We start from the raw sequence: 7,839 nt of genomic DNA on the forward strand, positions 1-7,839 counted from the left end.
AACTTAAAATAGTTTGGTTTTTATTTATTTAATTTTTTGTTTGTTTTTTATTCTTACAGTTTTATTTTTACTAATCAACTGTAACCTTTAACATACATAAATGTATTGGAATAAAATAGGAAACGATACGACTCACTTTATGGTCCCTCATGGGTTTTTTGAGGGCATAATATATGTATGTACGGGTGTGTGTTCCTTTGTTCCTGTACCTCTGCTTAAGTTGTGACTGGTTTTAGTGAGTGTTGTTCTTGTTTATTATCTTTTGTTTTACATTCGCGCCCGATTAAGTTGTTGGTATTTATGTATGTTTTGTTATTAGGTGTATTAATATTTCGAGCCCGAATTGTGTTTTTGGCTTTCTTGGTGTCACTGCACTTTTTCCTTTCGTTATTATGTCACTTATTTTTTGGGTTGTCTAAAATCCCATAGTACCTTTCACTAGGGCTCGAAGGACCATGAATATTTTCGTACACAATTTATTGGGGAGTATACCCCACTGTGATATTCACTTCACTTACGTCACTTAGAATCGCTTTAATTAGTTAAATTGTTGTTGGTTAAATGAAAATGCCATTTATTTCGTATGAAAGATTTTATTTAAAAAATAACAGGTATTATTTTATTAAACAGGGAATTATAAATTATTTAATAAAGGAGGATCGAGTGTCCGAATAGAATCCTCAGTCAAAAAGTCCGGAGCGATGTTGAACGACGTGGTATAAACGAAAGAGGTAAGGTTGCGCTCAGGCCCATACACGATAAGCGAGTGTTTTTTGCGAATGATGTTGGCCGTCCTGTTGTCCATCCTTTTTGCTGGTTGGCGGTGTGGGGAGTTGTCGTGAGGTGACATCTGGTGTGGTGTATTGATGATTATGTGGTAGACATTATTAGGGTGCGCAAGTTTTTGCCGAGTAAAGTGGTGGGTATGTGTATTCTCATTTGAACAGTTGGTATTCTTTTTTTTTGCGGATATTTTATATCCGAGGAGTTTCATTAACTTTGCTACGAGTAAATACTTGTACAATGTATTCGATACCCACCAAGTACTTGTACACGCGCATCGAAGTACAATACTCGGTTTTACTGAAGGGACTCGAGTATTTACTTCGAAGTACTGGTATCGGAACATCACTACTCTTACATATCAATCTCTATTGTTTTCGTTTATCTCTGTTTCTAGCTTCGAAATATCCTCATCTGTTTCAATAGGAAATTTTAAAATAGGTAATAAAACGGTATGTTCCGCCTAAATGCTAATAACATCTTTATTTTGTTTTTCAACTAATTGTGGAAAAATATGTGGGTATGTAAATGATATTCTATTTGACTACAATTATGTAAATATATTATACCAATATTAGGGCGGAAGTGACTAACTGCAAAGCATGGTACCGTTGCACTATCCAAACCCTCATACCGGTATCCCAAGCATTCATTTTTAAAAAACTTAAATAATAACCTGCCAAATAAAACGGACCAATTATTGCCTGATATAACAAAAAATGTTTAAATTTGGTATATGAACTTTAGTATAGAGGTAGCAAACTATCGATAGTGAGCGATGGTATGATCACTTGCCATCGATAGTATAATTTCTTCTTGCAATGGAAATCAATGAAATTAAAATTTAAGTTATTTAACAATTATCAAACAATTGTTATTTATTTCTAAATAATCTAATAGTTTCCGTTACACAAAATTTGCATATTAACATATTCAATATATCGGTGACCCGAAAAGGAACAGAGAAGTTCTTCAAGAACTTTCCATTGGGTTACGTTATTAAACAGTTCTTCCGACACAAGTGTGATCTATAGTATTTCTTGCCGGTTTCTTGTAATAAACGTGGACATACTACCTTTGTTACACAACAGAAGCTTAGTGCTAAGTAATTAAAAATACACTCACCTCTGACGTTGACGTCTGTGCTGTCCCAAATTGTATGGTGCGCGTTTGAGTCACATCCAAGTATAGTCACGCACTTGGATGCCTCGCTATCCCGTACCAACTCTTTTACTAGCTGAGATGGTACTTGCTCCTTTCTTGTTTTATATTAGCTAACCATATTAATGGTTTTTGGTCATTTGAAACGTTCGCCATATAAATATGGTCGAAAATATTTACATGCCCATACTACTGCTAGTAACTCTTTTTCTGTAGTTGAGTAATTCTTTTCGCTATCGCAAAGTGTTCTACTGCGAATGTTCAATTGCGAATGTCGTTAGAAATTGCTGGTTGTTAATTATATTTGTTATGGAGTCCATGGTTGTTTCTTGTGCAATCATGCTACTCGTTGGGTCTAACTCACCTAGGAATATATAATTAAAGTTTATTATTTTAGTCTCGTTAATTGATGGTAAAGATAATCTACATACTTTGCTTGTGTCTTGCAACGTTAACTTGAACGGTTCCTGATTGCATGATATGTAATTCTGTTCAACGGTACAATTCGATTCAAATGCTATAGTTCCTTCCTTCTTGATGTTATAAGATTGCAATATAGCGTATAGTAGAATTGAGCAAGCTTCGCATGAATATATTGTTATTAAGTCGATTTTGCACATTGCATTCTGTACATATAAGTTGTTAAATTTATAATTGCCAACCATTATATTGACACCTGCATTTATATGATATGTTACCATTGCTGTATACTTGTTGCTACCTAGCAACAAGTACATGACAACTTTCGGACCTGCAGTCAACGAAGTGTTTGTTGTATGGATGTGAATTGTTCTTCAAGTCCAATTGAAGGTCTCCTATAATATCACTTTCAGGCATGTTCATACCAGCAACAGTTGTCTTATATGCATTACCATCAATTAATATTAGTCCGTTTTCATGTATTATCTCTTCTTGCAAAACATTCTTAATCATCAACGGATGAACAGCATCCATAACTTCTAATGTCATTGTTGGCCTATTCACAGTAATTATATTTGTGTACGTTGTATTACCTGATGTAACTGATACTGAAACTTCCCATCCTTTCCTTACTGCCCTGTATACTGGTGATATCAATCCTACCTTCCTCATAAGAGCTTTGTACCATGTACATGAAGAGAAGATTGGTGATAACACATAGTTTCACAGCCAATAACTCCTGACAAACAGCCATATTTTACAACTTGGTCTGTCCTGTTTTCAAATAATGAATCATGTATTGAGTTGGGCATGCATCCTTGGTTCCAGCACTCACCTGTTCTTTTACAATTCCATGTGCTAGTAGTGTCAAAATAGAAACCTTGGGTGTAATACATCAAAGCATATTTTGTTATTACATTAACTGATAACAGTTTGAAACTTACAATGTTGTTGACATGATCATTGAAGCCTACTGTTGAGCCATTTATTTCGTATGAAAGATTTTACTTAAAAAATAACAGGTATTATTTTATTAACAGGGAATTATAAATTATTTAATAAAGGAAGATCGAGAGTCCGAATAGAATCCTCAGTCAAAAAGTCCGGAGCGATGTTGAACGACGTGGTATAAACGAAAGAGGTAAGGTTGCGCTCAGGCCCATACACGATAAGCGAGTGTTTTTGCGAATGATGTTGGCCGTCCTGTTGTCCATCCTTTTTGCTGGTTGGCGGTGTGGGGTGTTGTCGTGAGGTGACATCTGGTATATTGATGATTATGTGGTAGACATTATTAGGGTGCGCAAGTTTTTGCCGAGTAAAGTGGTGGGTATGTGTAGGGGAGGCTTATCTCATTTGAACAGTTGGCATTCTTTTTTTTTGCGGATATTTTATATCCGAGGAGTTTCATTAACTTTGCTACGAGTAAATACTTGTACAATGTATTCGATACCCACCAAGTACTTGTACACGCGCATCGAAGTACAATACTCGGTTTTACTGAAGGGACTCGAGTATTTACTTCGAAGTACTGGTATCGGAACATCACTACTCTTACATATCAATCTCTATTGTTTTCGTTTATCTCTGTTTCTAGCTTCGAAATATCTTCATCTGTTTCAATAGGAAATTTTAAAATAGGTAATAAAATGGTATGTTCCGCCGGTATTGTGGAAAAATATGTGGGTATGTTAATGATATTCTATTTGACTACAATTATGTAAATATATTATACCAATATTAGGGCGGAAGTGACTAACTGCAAAGCATGGTACCGTTGCACTATCCAAACCCTCGTACCGGTATCCCAAGCATTCATTTTTAAAAAACTTAAATAATAACCTGCCAAATAAAACGGACCAATTATTGCCTGATATAACAAAAAATGTTTAAATTTGGTATATGAACTTTAGTATAGAGGTCGCAAACTATCGATAGTGACCGATGGTATGATCACTTGCCATCGATAGTATAATTTCTTCTTCTTACAATGGATATCAATGAAATTAAAATTTAAGTTATTTAACATTTTATAGCGACGTAGTAAAAAAAACAATTGTTAGCTATTTCTGATTAATCTAATAGTTTCCGTTACACAAAATTTGCATATTAACATATTCAATATATCGGTGACCCGAAAAGGAAAGGAGAAGTTCTTCAAGAACTTTCCATTGGGTTACGTTATTAAACAGTTCTTCCGACACAAGTGTGATCTATAGTATTTCTTGCCGGTTTCTTGTAATAAACGTGGACATACTACCTTTGTTACACAACAGAAGCTTAGTGCTAAGTAATTAAAAATACACTCACCTCTGACGTTGACGTCTGTGCTGTCCCAAATTGTATGGTGCACGTTTGAGTCACATCCAAGTATAGTCACGCACGTGGATGCCTCGCTATCCCGTACCAACTCTTTTACTAGCTGAGATGGTACTTGCTCCTGAGCCGGTAACTACTTGCGCCCATTTCCCAGCTTACTGCTGCTGTGTCATGGTTGCTATAACGGTGTAACATTAAAACGTTAAGGTTTTTCTTTGCCATTATACGCCCTGACTTTACCTTCACTATTAACCATATATAGCTTGTAGTTCGGTGTCCTCAATCCGCACATACGCCCTCCATTAATCCATGGCTCCTGATTGAGGACAAACTTAGGCTGTTCTATTGCCGCGTGGTTAACTAGGGCTACTGAAGTTAATTTGCTGTGAAGGATATTAATTTGTAGAAGACGCATTAACAATTGTTTTATCTGCATCTTCCTGAGAGTCACTTAAGAGCTCTCTTAGTATAAAGTATTGAGAGTATGTCAGTAATATAGGACCCCCTCATCTTGCTCTAAACTTTCAGTATCACTCGAGGACTCCATAGGATCTTCCTCGACTTCGCCCATCTCGTTTTCCGATGCTAGATGGTTCTCACCTTCATGAATCCATAATTGATACTTTTGGTCTCCACGACAGATTCTGTTACGGATTCTAATGAGCTGCATATTTTGCGATGGTGTAGCTGGGATCCAGACCCTTGCCGTTGGTCTGGACGGCCATTACTGCCTTTTCAAGCTTAAAGTTTGGGCGGACTACTCTCGCGCTATCAATCTTCTTCTTCATCGTTCTCTAAATTTGGATGAAATCGATTTGAGGTGGTCAAAAAGATTGCTTGTAGTCCCGCTTGTCTTATATTCTTTACCACATTGCAGACATTTGGCAAACTTTTTATTTCCGCTTTGCATACTTTTTTCCTTCAAGTTCTTCGTCTCTTCGGAATATTCAAAAAGTTATCACTTGATCTACTTCTACAAAAAATAAAAATTAATTAGTAAAGAAATACTTATATGTACATTGAGCACTTTACCTTTTGTTACTTTGGTTAAAAATGTGTCCATAGTTAAAGTTGCTATCGAATAAACTGAATTAAGAATTTGCGTACTTCAGCTTCACTTTGACATTAATAAAGAATATTGCCAAAATGTAAAAATCAAAGGTGTTTGAGGAAATGACAATTTCATTAACCCATAGGTATTACTCAATATCGAACGTACGAAAATTAATACATATCTTTTAGCTCCGACTCCGACTATAACATCTGCAACGCTTAAGGGTTGGTCGGAGTTAGCTTGCCCCGTTGCAACTCAGTATGCTGCTTGAAAAACATTTTTCATTTGCGGAATACACATATCCAGGGCCATATTCCACCAACATAAGTATCTTTAAAAACATGCGAATTGCGTTTAACACCACGATGCTGTTTCAATTTCTCTTCCAATAAGCCCAGGAGAAGTTCAACTTCTTTCCTATTCCATTTTGATCTTATTGTCCTGATAAATGTGATAAAAATTAATCTCGGATTTACAAGACATGACATATTATCGAGTTAAGCTCGTCAATGGAGATAATCTCGTTATATGTAAACATGCTATAAACTTAATAGTTTAATGAAAATCGATTTACTTTGTTATCCTCAATAAGGAGCAGTAAATTTTTAAAATTAAATATTTAATGTTTTTTATTATTTGTCTTAAAAACTTTTAAAGCTTGAATTAGAACAAAATGTGTTCCAGATTCTTAGAAGACACGTATCGTTATATTGTATTTAAAAGGTTTTTGTGATATAAATTTTTGCTATTATAAGAGTTAAAGCTAAATTGAAAATGAAATATAATAAAAACTCATTTAAATATTTTCATTATGCTATTGGCACTTGCTCAGTAACGCCCACACATCTACTAACAATCTTTAAATGTATTTAATCTTACTCGTACATAGTAGGATATAAAAAAGGGAGCGGACTCATCTTCGGGAACGTAACTGTATATTTTCATATTTTCTTTTCAAACGTTTTGGAAATTTAAACACTCACCACCTTTCGCTTTTAATATAATTTTATTTACAAATGAAATTATGGTTTTTAATTACTCCGTACTTCATATGCGACGCAGCGCAAATACATATGAGTTTAAAAAGAAAGTTAAATTTATTGGATCAGTTCCGCTGATATGACAATATTGCAGGTATTCGACCGAGGACGAGAATCAAAAGATGACGGTGTGTTCGCTGCGAGTTAGATACGAAAAAACAGGTCAGCCGCTTCAAGTGTCTGTGGTTTTGTTGATGGTTGGTGGGGTGATCGGCCGGTGTGTTGGGTTATCTTGGATGGTAGTGTCGTTGTATGAGGTGTATTTTACGTGAGGTGATGGAGTGATGGGGTGAATGTTGCGTGTCGGTGATGTGTGTAGTTTTCGGGACAACGTAGGCTCATTTAGCCAGTAACAACCTTTATAGAAACGAAAAGTATTTATATTTTAACCATAACTATATTGCAATAACTGAAATTACGGTGCTTATTTGTTTTACAACTGCATTCAAGAGTTCCTCTTTTAACGGTCGGAAGACTATTGCTCTATATTTCGTTGATTAAGCGACAAATCCCTAACCTGCCTGTATAACATGGGAGTCAATTTAAACGATTGTGGTCCACATAGTTTTTTTCTTTAGTTTCCAAAAACTAAGATCCCAAAATAATGTGAATGCAAGTGAAATCGAGAAAATTACTAATTATCTAAATACGTAATGTTATTAAAATAATATTGATATATTTTCTAACTAACTCATCTGAATTGGTTATTTATTTAGGTACGTATTTTCGTCGACTTGTTTAGATGCAATAATAGTTTTAGTTATAAAAACAAAGCACAAATCAGTATGCTTAATTTTATGAATATTTCTCTTCGATATTTCATCTATAAAGATATTTAAATAATTATTTTTCATTGAAAAATTATTAAAAACGAGCTTACCTGTTGAAACGCCAAAATTATCCACCAAATTACGCCTTTGCCGGCTTCTATTGTTAACTCTTCTACTTGAAAAATTGTTTATTCGCCTTTCCTCTTTTAACATGTTTATCAGCCTTATTGTAAACTTCGTGTGAATAATCGTATCACGAATTTCGAGTGAAATGTCCGAATTTCGATTATGCTAT

This window comes from Bactrocera oleae, chromosome 4, assembly GCF_042242935.1.
Source record: "Bactrocera oleae isolate idBacOlea1 chromosome 4, idBacOlea1, whole genome shotgun sequence".
NCBI classification, from domain to species: Eukaryota; Metazoa; Arthropoda; class Insecta; order Diptera; family Tephritidae; genus Bactrocera; species Bactrocera oleae.